This window comes from Centroberyx gerrardi, chromosome 11 (assembly GCF_048128805.1).
Source record: "Centroberyx gerrardi isolate f3 chromosome 11, fCenGer3.hap1.cur.20231027, whole genome shotgun sequence".
Taxonomy (NCBI): domain Eukaryota; kingdom Metazoa; phylum Chordata; class Actinopteri; order Beryciformes; family Berycidae; genus Centroberyx; species Centroberyx gerrardi.
Genome location: NC_136007.1, coordinates 31,318,900 through 31,339,064, shown reverse-complemented (window position 1 = coordinate 31,339,064; position 20,165 = coordinate 31,318,900). Strand labels below are relative to the sequence as shown.

General features: G+C 40.1%; 1 protein-coding gene across 1 annotated transcript in view; it reads right to left on the bottom strand.

The window, feature by feature from the left end:
• kcnj15 (potassium inwardly rectifying channel subfamily J member 15) overlaps positions 1-20,165 on the bottom strand; it is a 327,817-nt gene that overhangs the window by 93,046 nt on the left and 214,606 nt on the right. The window lies entirely within an intron of this gene.

The following is a 20,165-nucleotide window of genomic DNA, read 5'->3' as shown; positions in this document are numbered from 1 at the left end:
TCAATCAGACCTTTACATTCTTGGAAGGAGAAGGAATTACACAGGTACTCAGCCTAAGGCCTCCCCACTACCTTCAGTGGAGCTGTTAACAATGTATGGATTGCCAATGTCCAATTAATCCAGTTATGAGTGGTCTTATTTTTTCACCCAGTAATGGCAGTGTTTCTGCTATACTGTAAATACTATTGCCATCAATGCCTCAATGACAAATCATGTTAGTTTCAGTTATTGACGGTAGATGACAATGCTGGCACCAAACATTTTGGATAGGGAAGAGACACTTTGCTCAACACCTTTGTTTACCCATGGTGGTATAATTCGAACAAGAATCAGTGCAAAGCTAGAAACAAACACCCGAACAAAGCCCTTTGCTTGCTGTTATCAGGAGACACCAATGTCCTGGCCCAACTTCTTCTGGGAAACTGCTAATGTTTGCAGAACCACAAATAGGAGTAACAACCCTATCATACAGATATGCACAACTTACAGACAAATTGCAGATGATAAATACGTTCACCAACCTGATGCCCGCATCTGTTGTCCGGGCGCTGTTGCTGAGGCACCTGGAGCTGGGGCCGGGTTGGTGTTTTTGCGACGTCGTTGCATGGGGGCTGGCGAGGTGGAGATGCCGATGGATGACTGTACTGTCCTGTAGGGGCGAGGCCTGCAAGGACCATCGACGCTCACGGATTGCTCAACATACCTTGACTCGAGGCACATGGACAACATCAGTGTTTTACTCAGTCCTGGAGCTATGACTCAACTAGGGACCACATTCGAGGCACACAACAACTGTAATCCTCATTCAGTTTTGCAAATTACCGACAATAACCCGACTGGTGAGTGTGACAGATGGATTACCATGCAGAGATCAATCAAGAACAAAAAACAAGGTCTCTAATCCAGCCATAAAGAAACATTGTAAATTGCACTTATTTCAAACTGTGTGGGACGTATGTGCAAAGCCAAGTGGACTTCTAGGAGGACATTTGAATATTTGCATCTTAATTCCTAAAAGTGACCAAGTGCAACATTTACTTAGGTTAGATTTTTTTATGTGTGTCCAAGACCTGGCTTCACTGTAATTGGCCAGATATGGCACTACATGTACTGGGGTTTAATATCTATATATCTCAGCTAGTAAAAGGGCCAACTAGGATTACCAGTTCATCTAAGCCCAAATTTACTTGATTTTTAGTAACAGACCGGAAAGAGTAACAAAGTCATTTAATATGGTCTGTGAAATAGTATATTATATAGGTGCTGGAGTGAAGTAGAGCCTAAGTATTTAAGAAAGAGAATGCCACATACTGCTGCCAATGCTCCCATATATTTATCTTACAGCTTTTCAATAGGTCTTCATTAGGTGATGATCACCACCGGTCAGTTTATAATTTCAGTGTGTAACATCATAAACATTCGGTTTATCATGGTCATCACTGCAATTACAGCAGTAGGAGTGCATGAGGAGCAAGAGGTTTATCTGCCGTTCTAACACATCTATACTGCCCATTGACACAGGCGTGGACAGGTGTTACGTAAAGCTTAATTAACATGTTGGTTTTGATTGGCTGTCACCTGGGCTACAGCTGAGGATAACACAGCGGTAATGTGGCGCTGTCACGGTATTCACGGCTGTGGTAAATTTATGAATTAGGGAAAATTACCGGCGTGTCGTTATTCTGTTGCTGCAGATTTTTTATTAATGAGCCCCTTTGTTTGGTGTTCCCCAACAGTCATGCCTTGCTGTTGAATGGCGAAGCGTACTCTGCCTATGTCTGCTGGGTCCATAAGTTGGAAGCAGGAAGACACAAAAGACTACTGCCTATAGGGCAGAACTACACTAAGGACAACTGCTCGTTGCAAAACTCACAACAGCATAGAAAATGCACAAATAACAACCTATACTAAACAACTGATGACTCTCCCACAGTGCTGGCAGACAGGTTCAAGTTTACTGGTGGTTATTTGAATTGCCTGACTTCTTCCCACAAGCCATGGTGTTGTGACATCACAGCAGAAAAGCCACTAATAACACAGCTAATCGTGCGTGGGTTCACTCATTAAGTCAATCACAGAATTTTGCATGAAATACAAATGGTTGAATGGTGTGTAATTTTGAAATGTTCAAACAACAGTAAAAATTCAAAAATCATTTTGGCACCTTTGACTTTTTTACCATTTAAAATGCCATTTGACCATCAGTATCACTTGTTACATTTCAGGATTGAACTCATGTACTGTAGAACAGGCTACTGTGAAATCTGTACAATACAAATGAAAGGTCAAATTCTTGTGTAACCAGAGCAACCACATGCCTTGTCTACTCCAGACTACCAGTTCACAAGACCATGTGGAAGTTACAGTGGAGGTGTGCAGGCAAGCACTACTGGATACCAAGCACACAGGTAAGACATGGGTATTTCTTGTCATCCATCAAACGTGAAAAATGTATGGCATAAAAGTTTGTGAACTGATGTATATATTTAAATGCAGTAAGTTTCTCTCTCTCATACTCTCTCTCTCTCTGTCTTTCTCTCTCCCTCTCTCCAGAATATGAGATTGTTCAGAGGGACTCTGGGGAAATAGACCCTAAACCTGTCGTCAGTGGTGCACAAGCCCGATTTCCACTCACCACAAACATGTATGGACACAAACACACCCATCGAGGGCTGGGCAAGATCAATCATAAACAATACACTGTTGATGTCACTTGATATAAAAATTTTACTTTATACACTGGATAATTGATCCTGTCTTCCCAGTTCAACATGCATTGATGATTTCCATGGCTTTGCCTGGCAGTAGACTTGCCTACAATCTGTGGGAAAAGAATGTTGATATTGTTTTCTGAAACAGCTAGCTCACACAAAATAAACAAAATAATTTGGGAATGTTATCATAAGGCTCATTTGCATAACATCAGCTTTCCCTTGAATCTCTTGTTGTTTATGGGATGGGAGTGGTTATTGACAGGTGTTGCCAGTGAAATGGTGCTATTGCTAGCAAAAAAAAAGTTTTCAAGTCCAACTTCATTTATTTATATAGCCCTGTATCACCAGTATGTCTCAAAGGACTTTACAGACAATGAACCTAACTAGATCACAGACACACAATAGCAAATTTTAGCAATTCTACATGGCTTAACCTACCTGGCACAGCCAACCTTAGACCATCAAAGCATACATGGAAAACCTTCCAAGAAAACCTTATTAGGAAAAAAAATGGAAGAAACCTTGGGCGAACCAAGTCGAAGAAGGATCCCCCACTGGGACGGCTGAGTGTGACAATGACTGACAAGAAAAAACAATTAGGTAGAGAGAGGCAAAAGCAGCAGAGAGATGAGGTCCGTTGATGTCCACAGAAACAAGGGCAGCGCTCGCGTTCACAGCCAGGTAGAAACAGCATCAGAGATGGGACTTTGGCCAGCACTAACGACCGTAGGAGCTAGGGCAGACTGACAGCCACACACACACATACACAGCCGTGCAAGCGTGACACACATACTCAGGTAGACATATTCAGCCACGTACACACTCTGAGGTAGGAGAAGAGACTGTGTTGGTCCCGAGCTAGACAGTGCTATGGTTTGTTCTATGACAGTGAGAATAAATGAGTTTGAGTTTGGATTTGAAGATTTCTACAGAATTTGCTTCCCTTATCGTAAGAGGGCGTTGTTTCCAGAGATAGGGAGCTAGGTAGTAGAACGCTTTACTGCCTGCTTATTTTTTCTTGATTCTAGGGACAGTAAGGTAACCAACGTCCTGCGATCGGAGGCACGAGGGGGAATATAAGGGATGATGAGGCCGGATAAATATGACGTGCAAGCCCATGTAACAATTTATATGTTAACAGAAGCACCTTAAAGTCAGACCTGGCTAGAAATTGGGAGCCAATGAAAGGAGGTCAGGATGGGTGTAATGTGGTCAAATTTTCTAGTTCTGGTAAATATTCTGGCAGCAGCATTTTGTATACGTTGAAGGTTTTTAATTCTGTAATTAGGTAGGCCAGAAAATAAGACATTACAATAATCAAGTTTTGATGAGACCAAAGCGTTTATTAGGGTTTCGGCATCAGCCATATTTAGCAAAGGATGAATTTTTGCGATGTTGCAAAGGTGGAAAAATGCTATCTTTGTGATATTCCTTGATGTAGGAGTCAAATGAGAGAGCTGGGTCGAATGTAACGGCTTTTAATTGTGGGACTCTGGGTAATTAAGCAGTCCCCAAAATTTAAAGTGATGTCCGTTGTGTGTTAGGGGCAACTACTAGCATCTCAGTTTTGTTGGCATTTAGTCGCAGGAAGTTAGATGACATCCACTTTTTGCTGCAGATAGGCACACGCTCGCTTGAGGGACAAGTTCAAATCAAGTAGGATTAGAACAGAGGAAGAGTCGGAATCTAAGGCAAGGAGTAGGTCATTTACCACATTTGTGAGTGCACTCTCAGTGCTATGGAAAGACCTGAAACCAGATTGAGACAGTTCAAAAAGACTATTGCCGGATGATTGACAAATACCTGAAAATATGAACATTTGAGGCATATGTTATGTGTCATCCATTCAAAGACATACACCTCAATATTTTAAAGATTTTGCATGAAGCATGGTTATGGAGTAAACTAATGTAAAGGCAGGAGAAACCTGTGTCCTGTACTGTAACCATGCACTTTTCATAAAGTGTATTTTCTATATAACAAATAATGTCCAATATCATTATACAGTCAAAATAAGAAACATACATTTTGTTTCTCTTTCTGTCCAGGACCAGTGGTCTGGCAGACTTGACTGAGCTGGCCGAACTCTCCAGCATCACATGCTCTCCAGCCCAGCTTCAGGAGAAACTTTACGCTAGCCCTCTCAGCAGACCAGCCCCACCCTGCAACAGCACCCCACGCAACCCAGGTATAACCACACCTACATACACTCTAAGCCTGCACTTGAATCCTCTATGGAACCCAGTCAGGGCTAAAATGTGACTTTTTTTTAGTTGGTATGACTGGTACTCCCCACCGCAAAAGGTTAGGCGCATCCACCAACATTTAAGGAGTGGCAACCTTTTATTAAAATGATTAATCACAGCTTTAGCCAATATATATACACACTACATGGACAAAAGTATGTGGAACCCTGCTCTCATTCCAAAATCATGGGCATTAATATGGAGTTGGTCGCCCCTTTGCTGCTATAACAGCCTCCACTCTTCTGGGAAGGCTTTCCACTTGATCCATTCAGCCACAAGAGCATAAGTGAGATCGGGCACTGATGTCGGCATGCCAGTTCATCCCAAAGGTGTTCGATGGGGTTGAGGTCAGGGCTCTGTGCAGGCCAGTCAAGATCTTCCACACCGATCTCGACAAATCATTTCTGTATGGACCTCACTTTGTGGACGGGGGCATTTTCATGCTGAAACAGGAAAGGGCCTTCCGCAAACTGTTGCCACAAAGTTGGACGCACACAATCCTCTAGAATGTCATTGTATGCTGTAGCGTTAAGATTTCCCTTCCATGGAAATAAGGGGCCTCAACCGAACCATGAAAAACAGCCCCAGACCATTATTCCCCCTCCACCAAACTTTACAGTTGGCACTATGCATTCGGGCAGGTAGCGTTCTCCTGGCATCTGCCAAAATCTGGCAGCAGCATTTTGCACAATTGCTGTCCTATGGTTTTCTTGGGAAATCCAGAGAGAAGTGCATTACAGTAATCACCTCTGTTGTTGATAAAAGCGTGCATTCATTTCTCTGTATCTTTATGGATGAAAAAATACTAAAGCTCTATGATCGGCAATGTAAGCCATTTTCAACTATCACCAAATACCTCTTCCATACATCCCTGTTTTAGATGTAGCACCCTAGTTAATCACCAAATTTGTGAATGGGTGACAGTTGCATATTGAATTTTGACTTTATTACATTATCAGTTAAATTATTACATTTTTGGAAACTGCTATTTTATACCTTCCAGTTAATGTAATAAATCTAATGTACTAATTATTACATGAACAGGAAAAAAAATAACATTGATTGGAGGTAAGATTTATTACATTAATACTTAACTTGTTATGTTAACAGGATTGTTACACTATTAGCTGCAAGTTTTTATTGCATTAATGTTTTACTTCATTAATGGAAAGTCATTGCTTTTATAATTGTAACAACCATCTCCTACCATTACTTAGATCTTCTTCTTTTGTTCCCCTGTCAATAGAACTTAAAATAATTAAGATAATGATGAAGTGTTTTTATGTCCTTGGTGCTGTGGCTTCAATGTCCAAGACAAATGTCCCTGCAGGGGCATTAAAGTTTGTCTTTAAAGTAGATTCCGACCTCCCTCATCCTTCAAAGAACTGAACCTGGTCTCCTGAAATTTTGTGAAATAAGCATGTCTTGAATGAAATACATTTCCCCACCACAAAAGGATTACATGAAGGAGACATGACTAGAAACAGGGAGTAGTTTGATATTAAGGGTGTTGTGGTCTGGGTAGTAGATGGCTGTATACACTTGCCTTGAACCTCGACGAACTGGGTTCAATTCCCAACTCATGCCAAAAGTTTTTATTTGTAGTGGAATCATTTCTTATTTAACCATGATCAAAGCCTTACCATAACCTTAACCAAATTGTTGTAACTAAATTTGCCTAAACCTAACGTTAGCTAACCTTGTCATGAGACAAACAGGTGAAAATGGCGTGTCCAATTCTATGTGAATTGTCACATAATTCAATTAGTGGTGGAGGAATTTAATCTTAATATAATTTGTGTCCACAACATGTAGTCTGCATTTCAGAGTTTGTGTTCATTTCACGAAATTTTCTGAGACTGCGTTGAAGAACTGGAGGAGGCTTTCCTCCTTGAAGAAAGGTAGTTCAAGACTTGGCAGCATTTCAAGTAGAATTGAAGCGGTTCTAAAGGAAAAGTCTGGTCCGGTCCTACTTGTTATTAGCTACTTGATATTTATATATTGTGAGGTGTTTCCCTTATTTTGTGTATGCACATGAGAATGGTGTTTGAAAAGCCTGTGTAAACTTATTAGAGAATGTTAAGAACGGATGTGCTCTACAGGACACATTAAAAGCATGTCACCTACACATTTCTAAACATATGTTGGAGACACTTCATCATGGCAGACATGCATTGCATTCTATCATGATTACCATCAATTAAACTCTCTTTAACTACACCTTAGAACCCTGTAGGTGATATTCTACATCATGTTATTATATAAATAATATAAATAATATAAATAATATATAACAAATAGCATACAGTCTGTCTTAGTTCTATGTCAAAATGTCAAGGTACTTCTTTTACTATGTCAAATTTAAACATCGCTGTTCTTGTATGGAAACTACGCATCTGCAAAAAATGTTATCCAGGATGAAGGAAAGAAAGTTTACAGTATTTTCTCATTGGCACTCATGGATTTCTGAATTATGAAATGGATTTCTAATAGCTTTCACAAGCCCAAGGGTCATGAAATACACTCAACACATATGGGACAATGAACAATTTGATTCAAGTAAAACAGAAAACGCCAAATTTGCTGTTAGGTGTTTTTTCCAGGACTGTAGTGATATGTTGCCTTTCCCTGTCGCTTGTGTTGTGTGTTGATGTACAGAACGTCACCAGCGTGTGATGGGAGGTATTATTAAGGCCAGCCTCCTGGACTCGAGCTCCATGTATCTCAACACTGACAGTTTCACCACAGCTATAGATGATCCAAGAGACAGCTCAGTAAGACCAACAACCCTTTACAATCACTCATTTAATTCACCAGAATCTCTGCTGTGTCTTTTGTTTTGCTGAATTGCAAACCTGTGATTGGAAGGCCACTTTTCTGGTCACATACCATAAGCTTGAGATGAAACTTTACTGAGGGAGTAAAGTATTAATTAGCCTCTTTTTTAATTTTACTCCAGTTATTATATCCTATGCACACACATGTTAGCTGTGGACCAATGCCTCACTTTCCAACACATTTCAGCCTCCCTCCCTCAAGGCAGACTCCCTCAGCAGTCCCCAGGACTTCAACACAGCCAGCCAAGAGGAAGGGGTGCCCACAGATACTATAGCTTCCAATACTGTGGAAGGAGACCAGAAAGGAACACAGCTGGAGGAAGAGGAGGGAACGGGAGGGCCTGGGGAAGAGCAGAGAGAGGAGAGGCAGGAGATGGAAGGGGAGAAGGGAAAGCAACAAAGAGCGAAGAGGGAGAAAGGGGAAGAAGAACTGGAAGAAGAGGGGCTTGGGGAAATGGAGGAAGGACTAGAAAGGATGGAGGAGAGCGGTGACAGGGAGGGAGACATAGGGGAGGAGGAAGGAAAGTGCTTAGGACTGGAGTGGAGCAAGCATATTGAAGAGGCCAATGTGGAGGAAGAGCTCAGCTGGTGTGGCCCACAGGGAGGTGAGGACTAAGGACACTTAGTGGCAACAAGGGCAACAGGGTGGCAGTAATGAGCATGCTCAGCTCCTTCCCTGGATAAATAAAGGTTAAAACACACAGAAATACTGAAAGATAACTGCATTGAGCTTTCATCATTTATGCTTTAAAAAGAAATCTAAGGAACCTTGGAACTGAATGTGAGAGAAATTCCATCAGGAATTTAATGCATTTGACATTGCTCTGCAGAACTAGCATCAAAAGTGGAAGAGAAGGAGGATGAAGAGGATGTGTATGACAAGGAGGAAGAAATGGTGGGATTACTGCTTGATGGTGAAAAACCAGGGGACAAGGCCTTGGTTGGCAACAGTTGTAAGTAGGCAGAGAGCTGGACAGTGCAACAAAATGCTATCTGACATTTTGTCTCATTAGAGAAGAGGTATTGTAGTGTCTGTAATATTGGGTGTGTTTATTGACAATGAACTAAAGTCACGGATTGACAGCCCACTCAGGTAACCTTGATCCAGACCCAGTGGAGGATAAAGACCCTGGGTGGGCTCCAGGATCACTGGAAGGTCCCAGCTTATTGGAGGAGACCAACAGGTCGGTGGCTGTGGCTAGAACTATGTTAAACACAGAATGCTTGAGAATGACAGTGTTGGTAATGATGTTGCTCTCATTGTCAGCGTTTGTGTCCCAGTAATAACAAGAGGCAGCTATTTCCCGCCATAATCACCATGCTATATTACACTTAACCAGTTATACTAATGAGGTCATTAACTTATCTAATTAATGCATTAATTAGCAAATATTTCTGTCACCATACTTCGTCTTCATGTCCTCCATGGCGCGTTTTACATAATGTCCTACCACCGAAGCACGATTTCAAAAACAAAAGAACGAAAGGACAGATGGATAAAGATCGTGGAAGTTGAGGATGCATCGGATAGTGATTTGACCGACGAGAACAAATTGAAAGCCCAAAGATTCATTGCAGATTCAGATTCAGGAACGACGCATCACATCCCAGCAGCGCATTTGTCTACAGTGTAGAGCCAGTTGTAACAGGTGGGAAAATTAACAGCTGTGTCTTATTTAATCACACACGTGATGTGAAACACAGTCCATCTCAAACTGTAAGGAAGCTTCTCCATGCTTAATTTCATGAGGAGATCGTTTACTCCAAGACAACTTGGGAAGAACGTTCTCCACAAGTTCTCAAGTATTGACCTTGAAAATCAGCTCACGACAACATAATGTCCTCCATACCATGGTGGTGGGTCATCCATGCATGGCAGCCAAGCTTAATATTAAAAACTGAATAGGCAAGGATCGTTTTGGACTTTTGACAAGTTTAGTAAACATTGATGCTAACATGTTTGCTAAGATTGTTGAGTTGATGCCCAATGAGATTCCCCAACATTTTCCCTCACCACTATACCAGGCATTAATAATATTTAGAACATTAGAAGTTTGTTTACTAAGTTTCTTCAGGTTTGCACATATTCATATGAAGAGGTAGTCCTAGCGAGTGAGATTCCAGTTGGAACAGTTTTAATGCAATGGATCGAAGCACTCTATCATGAACCAGTTGCCTCTGTCAAAACTCATGGTACAGTATCGTACCTGTCAACAGTCATTTTTATTTTAGCTGTAGAACCACTTGCCTGTACCTTTTGAGCAGAGAAGGAAATAACTGGTATCACCATTTGTAGATATGATTTTAAAGCTAATCTTTATGCTGACAATTATAATAAGAGTGAGGCTATCTGCTCCATTTATGCTCCATTTTTTTTTTGTAAAGGGTCCGGCTCTCGGCGCTGGTAGCATTGAATACTGCTGTGACATGTTGTCAGTCAACAAACTTTTTTTGGTTTGTGAAACTTTTGTTTTTCTTCTTGTTCCAACTCTGCCATTTTCTTATACAAAGAAAATGCACCCCTCTTAAATAGGCTTTTATTTAAAAGTAATTTTCAAGCCGATTTAAATTACATTTTCACAATTTTCCTTTGGTGGCACAAAACTACATTTAGGCGGCCCACCCAAGATTTTACAATGAAAAAACCCTGCATAATTACATGCTGAGATCTTGGATTCTACTGAAGATATAGCTGAAGATATAGCTAAAAGCTAGCTAGTTACTATGTTACCAATATGAAAACATTGAAAAGAGCATTTAATGTTAGCAAGCTAGCACAGCTGAGTTAGGACATGTTGGTGAAACGGCCAGATATGAACACCTTGCAAAAAACAAACCATGTTGTTGCATGTTGCGCCTCAACTGTTTTGTTATTGTTTAATGCAATAAACTCTACAAAAAGATGTTGTGCTCTTATGACTCAGTGCTGGTGCAGGTGGATGTAATTAACTTTCAGATTAAATAAAACCTCAAATATTCTGCACACTGAAGAGTACTTTTATTGACAATTTAGCAAAGAAAAATAATACACACATGCATACATAAATACATAGTTAAAGTTGAAAAATGAACTTACATAAAGTTGAAAATTGGTCAAAGTTTCATGACTTAATCAACAAATCTGTTGGACTCTTGGCCTTGAAAACACTTTTCAAATTCCATGATTTTTCCAGATATTTCCTGACTGTAGTTGAGGCATATCAATGTGAATGACTACTGTCGGTGTGTGACCCTCCTCTCAGAGCCCACTCCACACTAGATGAGGTGCTGCAGGGCTTTGCAATGGAGAGGATGAGGAGGAGCCCAGGACCAGGCAGACTGGTTACAGCACTGTGAGTACCAATTACAGCCAAGTACAGAGTTACATGCGGGGTGAGGTATCAGTGGAAATTTTTCATTGCATTTAACAGTTCAAATTCAATACCAGTTCTTAAACATTATTTTTTCAATTAATTGCTGGAGAATGCAAGTACATTCTAAGCTGAGGCAGACTCAGTTGATTTCTTCAGTACCAAGAAGAAAACATGAGCTTTTACATTATGAATCCAACATTTTGAAACTTTTTGATACTGTTTGATGGATTTTTGTGATACCAAAAATCAGTATGGTACCGATACAATGTAAAAAACTATTGACCACTTGTCACTGCATGTTATTTCCACTGATCCATTATGAACCATTCTATGAATGACCCTCTGAAATGCTATGAATTGAAAAGAATTCAACTACTCCTGTAGAACAATAGACAAAGCTTTAATAATAAAAGCAAACGCGTTTCCGCTGCAATAGCCTTCATCAGGGTACCTCATGGTGCTTCGTACACCGAGCAATGGCAATTGTTGTTGTTTTTTTAAATACTGATATGTTAATAATATACTTAATATGCACTAATAATACAAGAGTAGCTCAATTCTTTTCATTCCTTAGGGTCTTTTTGATTTATGCACCTTGGAAGAGCTGCAAGGTTGCGACAGATTCTTTTGCCTTCTGAAATCCTGTAACATGCAGGACTTTTCCTGAGAAGTGGAGCCAGGCTTGTAACAGCCAAACGGCCTGCAGACAGCTGAAAGCGTATATGTTACTTTGGTAATACAGTTTTAGCACACACACCTCTATATGATTTAAATCACTCCTTAAAATACATCCATCAAGCTCAAGTTGGAGGAAATTACAAGATCAACACTGTCAGCATTTAGGAGCATTGTCACCCATGTCTTTATTCAAATTGCAGAAAGTGTGTTCTTATACAAGAGTTTTATTTTCCTACAGTCTTAACATCCCAAGCCTAACACTGGAATTGTTTAGTGCAATTCCAAATTTAAGTTTGTTCTAACTGGGTTATTATTTGTTGGTCAATTAAAAAGTTAATTAAGTTAATTAAGGCTATTTAGGCTGTTTTTCCTAGTTCTTAAATGGTCTGCACAAGCAGCAGATAATAATGAGCCTCTGTTGCTGATAAATCACATCCAGCAACAGTTTTCATATTTACCTCTTATTTTGTGCTCTAGCCTTGGAGCATATAAGGCATATAAGGCAACGGAAAGAACAGCAGCATCCCATTTGTCCCATTTCTTCAAGCTCAAATGCCCTGTGTGCTTTGTTAGTAGATCAGAAAACAAGATTTTTGCATCTAAAGCGTCTGTCCATAATGCTAGTTCACACTGTCACTGCTGTTTGCATTGTACACATCACAATGTTTGTGCCTCCAATGGCCAGGTCTCACGTGTATGAAGCCCAGGCTGGTGAAGGTGCAGGAAGCCCAGCAGGCGACCATGCAGACAGGGATGAACACAAGGTTAGCCTCAGTGACGATCGGGCAGCACCACCATCTGCAAATGACAACCCGACTGGTACATTTTATTAACCATTACAGACAGTTTCTAAACCACCATCATGCTTGTGCACAACCACTCATTCAAGTTACACCCCTAATTGACCACATATGATAACAACCTTTGCTTTATATGCTGCAGGAAATGTCATGTTGTGGGTGTTAGATGTGTTATATGTCTCCTCTATACTTAACACGGCTCAGATTAAGAGAAGCAAAAAGAAGATTTTTGATGCAGAAGTTGAAGTTTTGGCATTGAGGCACACCCAAAAGTAATTAAGTCAAGTAAAAGTTTTTGGAATGTTCAGTGGTGGATTAACAAACAAGAAAATATTTTGCCTGGCAGCAGGTGTGAGCTGCAGTAAACTCTGTTTCATCTGCATGCAGAATAGTGGCAGAAATATAAAAAAAATAGTTTACCCTTTAGACTTCTGCCAAAGCCTTTGCTGCAACAGGCGGAGGGTAGGGTGAGAGCAGCCTGTCTAATATGGACCAGTCACTTTGGACCAACCACTGGCCTCCTGTTGGGAAGAAAGGTTGGTGAGAGGAGTCATCAGCCATGGGTTTGATAGATAGCCCTGGCCTCCTGTAGTGATAAATAATCATTTAAATACATTTCTCCAAGCCTAGCACATCAAAATTTTACAAAGGCGATATCAATATGTCATTTATCCATTTAACAGCTGCTCCTGAGCTGTTTTGCACAATGATTGAGTTGTGTGTCCCACCTGGCAATTTAGCAATGACATTCAGCAAAGCTAAATGTGCATCACATATAACTTGCACGTTCACCAAATGGAAACCTTTTCTGTTGACAAAGTTGAATTCATTGAATGATGGTGCTTTTATTACACAATATGTGCAGACAACAGCTCCAACGGGAAATCCAGCAATGGTGTGGAGCTCCCTTTTCACTACAGCCTGTTGTGCGGCAGTGTAGGGAAACTATGTATTGTGGAGTCAATGCAATGATGGCTTGAAGAACTGCAGACGGCTCATGGTGGGGTGTAAAACCAGACCAGTCGCCAATCTCTGGTCGACTGTGCCAGTGGCCAGTATCCCCAGTGTAGAGAGGACTTAAATATGCACAGGGATGGCATTAGTACGTTTGGTCTCTCTTTCCAGTGTGGGAGAAAGTTGTCAGCAGAGGTCCAACAAAATAGGGTTTGGAAAATGAAATCAACTAAGTAGCCACTAATCGCTCTGTTAAAAAGGTAAATGACATTAATTCAACTTTTCAGCCACTTGCATAAGCATGGTCAGAGCTATACCTACATGTACTCACATCCTCAAGCGTAAGTGCTAGTTCATACTCCCACACACACGCATGGTTTACATACATATTTATACATACGCAGAGTTAAATGAGGGCCCAGGAGAACCATATACTTCTGTGCTGTACACTTCATTGACCAATTGTATCTTGGCAGAGGAGCTTGGAGACAGCAAGTCATAGGAACTCCAGCCAGCAACACAGGTAAATATACCAGTGTTTCTAAATGCTTTGCAGACAACCAGTGTGAAGTCTGTTGTTTTCTACACTTTCATAGTTAAGTGTAAACCTTTGACTTTCCCCATCAAACTCGGATTTGTTTGCCATAGTGGCTGTATTCGCACCTATTTCCCCATTTTCTTAAAGACCCCATGAAATGGCACCTTCACTTCCTTGATTTGTTGTATTTCCTGCTGAAACAGGATGTTGGGGCGGGACATAACACACTGAGGGATCATTCAAAAGTCTAAACCAGTGGAAGGAAGAGCACAGGGAGAGAAAGGCCCTGTCCCACTACCCACACTTGTGGTTTTTGGACTTGACCAAGTGCGTACTTGTGTTAGGTATTTCCGGTAATTGTCCATAGTGTCCAAGTAGGCGTGAAGACTGCAAGTGTGCAGAGGATTTTCAATGCACATTGGGACGCGCTTATCCACCCGAAGATGTTGTTTCCGGTTGCAGTTATAACTGCAGTTAGTACTGTATTACTGTAAATATGTAATAATAATAATAACCTTTATTTGTATAGCACCTTTCAAACACAACATGCAGCTCAAAGTGCTTTACATCAATAGAAGGCAGATAAAAGACAGATAAAAAGATCAAATTCATATAAAAGAACAAGCAAAATGCATTGCATTAAAAGAATCAAATCAAGTAAAATAAAAAGATAAAAGAATACAATCAATTTAAACAGTTAAAATGAAGGCTAATTAAAAGCTAAGCTGAAAAGATACGTTTTTAGCAGTCGTTTGAAAATGCTTACAGAGCCCGCCTCTCTAATATTCTTTGGCAGGGTGTTCCACAGTTTAGGAGCATAGTTAAAAAAGGCTGCATCCCCAATCTTCTTTTGAGTGGGGTATTGTACTTCTTACAAACCAGCAGTAGAAGACCTGAGAGCTCTTGAGGGAATATAGAACAGCAGGGATTCTGTAATGTAGGCCGGTCCTAAGCCATTAACAGCTTTGTATACAAGTAAAAGATCTTTAAAATCAATTCTAAAGGACACTGGGAGCCAGTGCAATGTAGCTAACTAGTTATATATAATGTATAGTTATATAATGTATAGTTTGGAGTTTGAAACACTGTGTCAAGTTTATTTTATGTTAAGAGTTATTTCTTTTTACTCAGATTGATTTTCAATACATTACACATTACATATATTTTAATTCTATAAACCTGTGTGGTCCATAATTTGCTTCTACAGTATGTATGTACATATTAGGGTATGGGTGCAGTAAGTGTTGCCATTTTTCAGACATGGGACAGTCTTACACACTTAATGGGACAGGCCCAAAGGCAGTTTTATTTGATGGGAGGGACAGAGGGGCCGGATTGTTCAAAGATCTGTGATGGTTTTATTGGTTGGAATTTATATTTAGGTCACCATTAAAGATACTCTGTTTTCCAGGAAGTACAAGTGTATTGTTTCAGAATGCTGAAGTAAAATTTTTCAAAGAAAAACTTCCATCACTACATGTGAAAAAATACTTAAACACTTTTAAAGGTCCCATATGGTGTAAAACAGGATTCCCCTTGCCTCTGTGATTATAAAGGAGTTGGATGGTCTATCTAAACACGGTGAAAGTATCAAAACGCACGGTCGCCAAATAAATCCACACAATCCATATTAGAAAAGCGAGCCTCTAAACGAGCCATTTGGACTTCCGTAACTTTGTGGCGTCACAAAGGTTCGCTCATTATCATTGATCATTGATCAAGTGTTTTTTTCAAAGCGGTTGAGCGGTTGTCATTGTTTATTACCGGTGAGTTTTCCCTACCTGTAGCCGCTGGGCCGCGGCGTCTCATGTTTCACTCTTGAAACGGTTAGCCAATCAGAACAGAGGGTCGTTAATATTAATGAGCCTTAAAGGCACAGCGACAGAAACAGCCTGTTCTTGGTAAGGCTCAGAGAGATGCTGGAAAATGAACGTGTAAAAATGGATTGAGAGTGTTTTTGGTACATGACACCACACACACAGCTTTGAATGGACCTCAAGACATAAAATAAAACACTGGAAAGTGGAGAATATGGGACCTTTAAGTATTTTTTCTGTGCAAATTTCTTCATAGACGTCCATTATAAAAGGAGAGGTGCTGCAGGGTCTTCAGGATCTTCAGCTTGGCGTCGCTGACCTTCATGTTCAGCTGCTTCATCTTCTGCAAACTGAGGGAGCCGCTGCAAAGAAGACAAGAGTAAACACACAATGTTTTCAACACCTTGACTGATTCCACAGGTCAAGAGTATAATATACAAGCTGATGTTACTTTTCTAACAACAGTAACCTCTATGTGTGTTAAATTCACTGCTGTTGCTTGTGTCGTCATGGCACAGCTGGGGATTTGAATGTAAATAGTTAACAGTTAATTCCAGTTAATTAACTATTAATTCCAGTTAATAGTTAATTCCACTCTCTGATACTCTTTCACTGAGGTAGTTCTATTATCAATCTGTGATGTTGAGTGCATTTCAGGAGTTATTTTGTGTTGTCATTTATTTTCCTGTACCCACTTTCCCTCAGTTAGTGATTTCCTACATTTCCCAAAATGCATTTGGACAACCCCTAGAGAAGGGGCGTGAACTTGTTTCATTTAGCTGTGACAAGTACATGTGTTCATGACCGAAGTAAAGTTAGCTTCATATTGGATATTCTGTGGATATTCACTTTTCCACCTTCAATACACACATTCATATTTTACAATATTTTTAACAATATTTTAAAACATTCTTTACATTTTTAAATCTTTTTTTTAATATATTTGAGAAGATATGCTTCTTATGCAATCTACAGTTCATATTGGAAACAAACTACTGAAATCTGAATGTGTTCATACAGTAGAAAAGTATTTTCTAAAATATTGAAACCAGTGGTTGTTCATTGTTCTTCTTCCAGTAATCACAAATATGTTCACCAATGTGTTTTTCCTTGTGAGAAATGTTCTGAAAAGTTTACCGGCGATGTTTTAGATTGCTGAAATTTTTTCTCCTATTAAACTCCATTGTAGCTGCACTGGAAATCTGTCAATGTGACGTCATGTTATCTACGTTTGGTTCTCCAGTCGTAGTAGAAGTGGAGTAGAATCTCATGGTCCACTGTATCAAAGGCAGCAGAGAGATCGAGGAGAACTAAGATAGACAGGCTGCCAGAGACTTTATTAATTCTAACATCATTTAAAACCTTGAGAAGTGCCGTCAGTGCTGTGGTGGGCCCGAATGAAATATTTCATTAAGATTATTGGTGTTGAGATCGTCGATTAGCTGGATGGACACCACTTATTTACTTAATTATACTTACTTATACTTACTACTTACTAATTTTGCCGAGAAAAGGAAGATGAGAGTTGGGTCTATAGTTATCTAGCATTGTAGAGTCAAGATTCCTTTTCTTCAGCAAAGGCTTAACAATAGCAGTTTTAAATGCCATGCTTGAGCGATTTATTAACAATATTCAGGACATCAGTTGATAGAGAGCTCAGAACTTTTTTTGAAGAAATGACTAGGTATAGGGTCAAGAGCACAGCTTTAAGATTTCAACAGTGATATAACTTTGGTTAGTGTATCAGGATTAATGGTTGAAAAGGTAGAAAAATGACAGTTAATACTGCAGTGTGGACAGGGAGTGACTACTCTATGGGAGCCTGTGTTCACTATCTTCTCTCTTATGGCAGTCATTTTATCACGAAAGAATGCAGCGAACTCATTGCATTTTTCAGCAGAGAGGAGTTCGGGGGGGGGGGGGGGGGGATGTCAGATGGGGGGGGTGTCAGATGGGGGGTTGATCAATCTATCAATAGTGGAGAAAAGGAAGTTTAGGTTGTCTCAGTGATTTTCAATCAGGTTTGAGAAATAGGATTTCCCAGCAAGCTTCATTTCATTATTCAGCAATTTCAGATAAGACTACATGGTGGACTGATAGATTTGTTTGCCTCCATTTCCTCTCGGCTCTTCTGCAATCTCTATTTAGTTTCAAAATATTGACTGTGTATTTCCAGGGCGACAGAATTGATGCAGTCAGTCAGTCCGGAATTAAATTTGTCGACAAGAGTATCACAGGATGAGGCCACTAGAGATGGCAGAGATAGCATGAGATTTGTGAAAATCACAGTGGAGTGAGCTTTAAAATAGTGCCTGGTGGTTATCTTCTTATTGCTCTTTTTGTTCGCAGAAGTAGTCGTTTCAAAGAAAACGCAGTAGTGGTCGGAGATTGCCATATCTAATCTTTGTGTGACTGAGCTGTAAGCCATGTCCTCGATTATGAGTGAGGCCTGACACAGATTGCATCGAAGGAGTTGAGTAGCATCGTAAAACCAATGGTCCTTGGATCTGTAGGTGAATCCATATGAATATTAAAATCACCAACTAGTGCAATATGGTCAAAATCAGTTGAAGCCCCGGAAAGCCGATCACCAGAATCACGAAGAAAACCTGCCTCGTGTGTAGGAGGGTGGTAGATGACCATAAAGAGAACAGACTAATGGCCCTTAAGGTATTCAAAACTAGAAACTTCACCCAGAGAGATTTGCTTACGATAAAAGGTGTCACAATAGAGACAAGCAACGCCACCGCCCTTCCTATTCACTCTGGAAACACTGAAAACTCAGATTTGGATGTTTAATTAAGCACCATAGTAGCATTGCTGTCGAGCCAAGTCTCTGTGAGAAAAAGAAAGTCTAGATCATGATATTCAATTAGATGGCTGATAATAAAGGAGTTATTCGGCTATTCGAACATTGTACCTTTCCTATTGGGGTGAATGTTGTCCCATCTATATAAGTCCCTTCTATTCCGAAAAGGTGTCAAAACGGCTGATGAAGTCAAGACAGGTGGCGGAGCAGAATGCCTGCAGCCACCAGTCAAGGTCAAAAAGGCGACTAACGCTTTCAGAACCTTTTCTCTGAGTGGGAATTGGGGCCAGACAGAACACAAAGTTTTCCTAGTCACTGCAAGGGCTCAATGTCCTTCTGGAGCTCGATAGATTTCCTGGATCTAATGTCATTAGTCATTCAAATTAGACGAGGGACAGCATACTTTCAGTTAACCCTCTCTGTCTTCACATATAGTCATGGAAGGATAACCATTTATTTTTAGAGATTGTATATATTAATGTGATATTAAAAAGGCTGATTGAAGCTCTGAGATAAACTATGCCTCTCCCACTCAAATTTTTGGTGTTAATGCAGGATTATGCAGGATGATTTTCAAGAATATAGTATTTTACGCTTTCAGTTAGCATTAACACAGGTCAAATTCTGCCTTTGAAGTAAAATACATCCATGTTAAAAATATACAATCCACATCTCATTGTTCTTTAAATATGATTGTGTCTGTCAGTAAAATCCAGTGGCCTTTCATTAAGATGAAACATGTCAGACTACATACAAATTCATCATCTTTGGATCACTTAATAACAAAACTCACCTGCAAAAAATCTTGCGTAATCTTATATTTTCTAGCATTAAGTCCTACAGTGCTGAGAAGTGTTTCTTATTTCCAGTGTAATACATGAAGAAAATGTGATATTAATCCGTTCATCATGACCCAAGAGTCTGCAGGCTCTCATTCCAACCAAACAATACACCAGCTGACTTCACTAACTAGCTCCTCCTGGCTGGTTTATGGTGTGTCAATCAGTGAAAATCAGCAGCTGTAGTGTTTGGTTGGAACAAAAACCTGCAGACTCTTGGGATTGAAAGCATGTGTGTTTTAGAGCATATAATGTTAAACTGTACATTTTGTGTTGACTGCAAACTAATTTTCCCCATCCTGGATAATACAGAACTGAAATGAACTGAGGCAGGTACCATGTGGCTGAAACATCCTGGGTTCGGATCCGGTCTGGGACCTTTGTCTAGTTCCATTTAGTTGTTAATGCTAGAAAACGATGCTCATTTGAGTTTAAGAACGATTCTGAACGATGCTGACGGTGCAGCATCTTGATGACATTAGACTAATATTGTTCCTCTGGTTTCTAGCTTTATTAGAGAAATTATTCACTTGACTTATATTGATCAAACTGTTGCATGGTTTAGGAATATTATATCAGT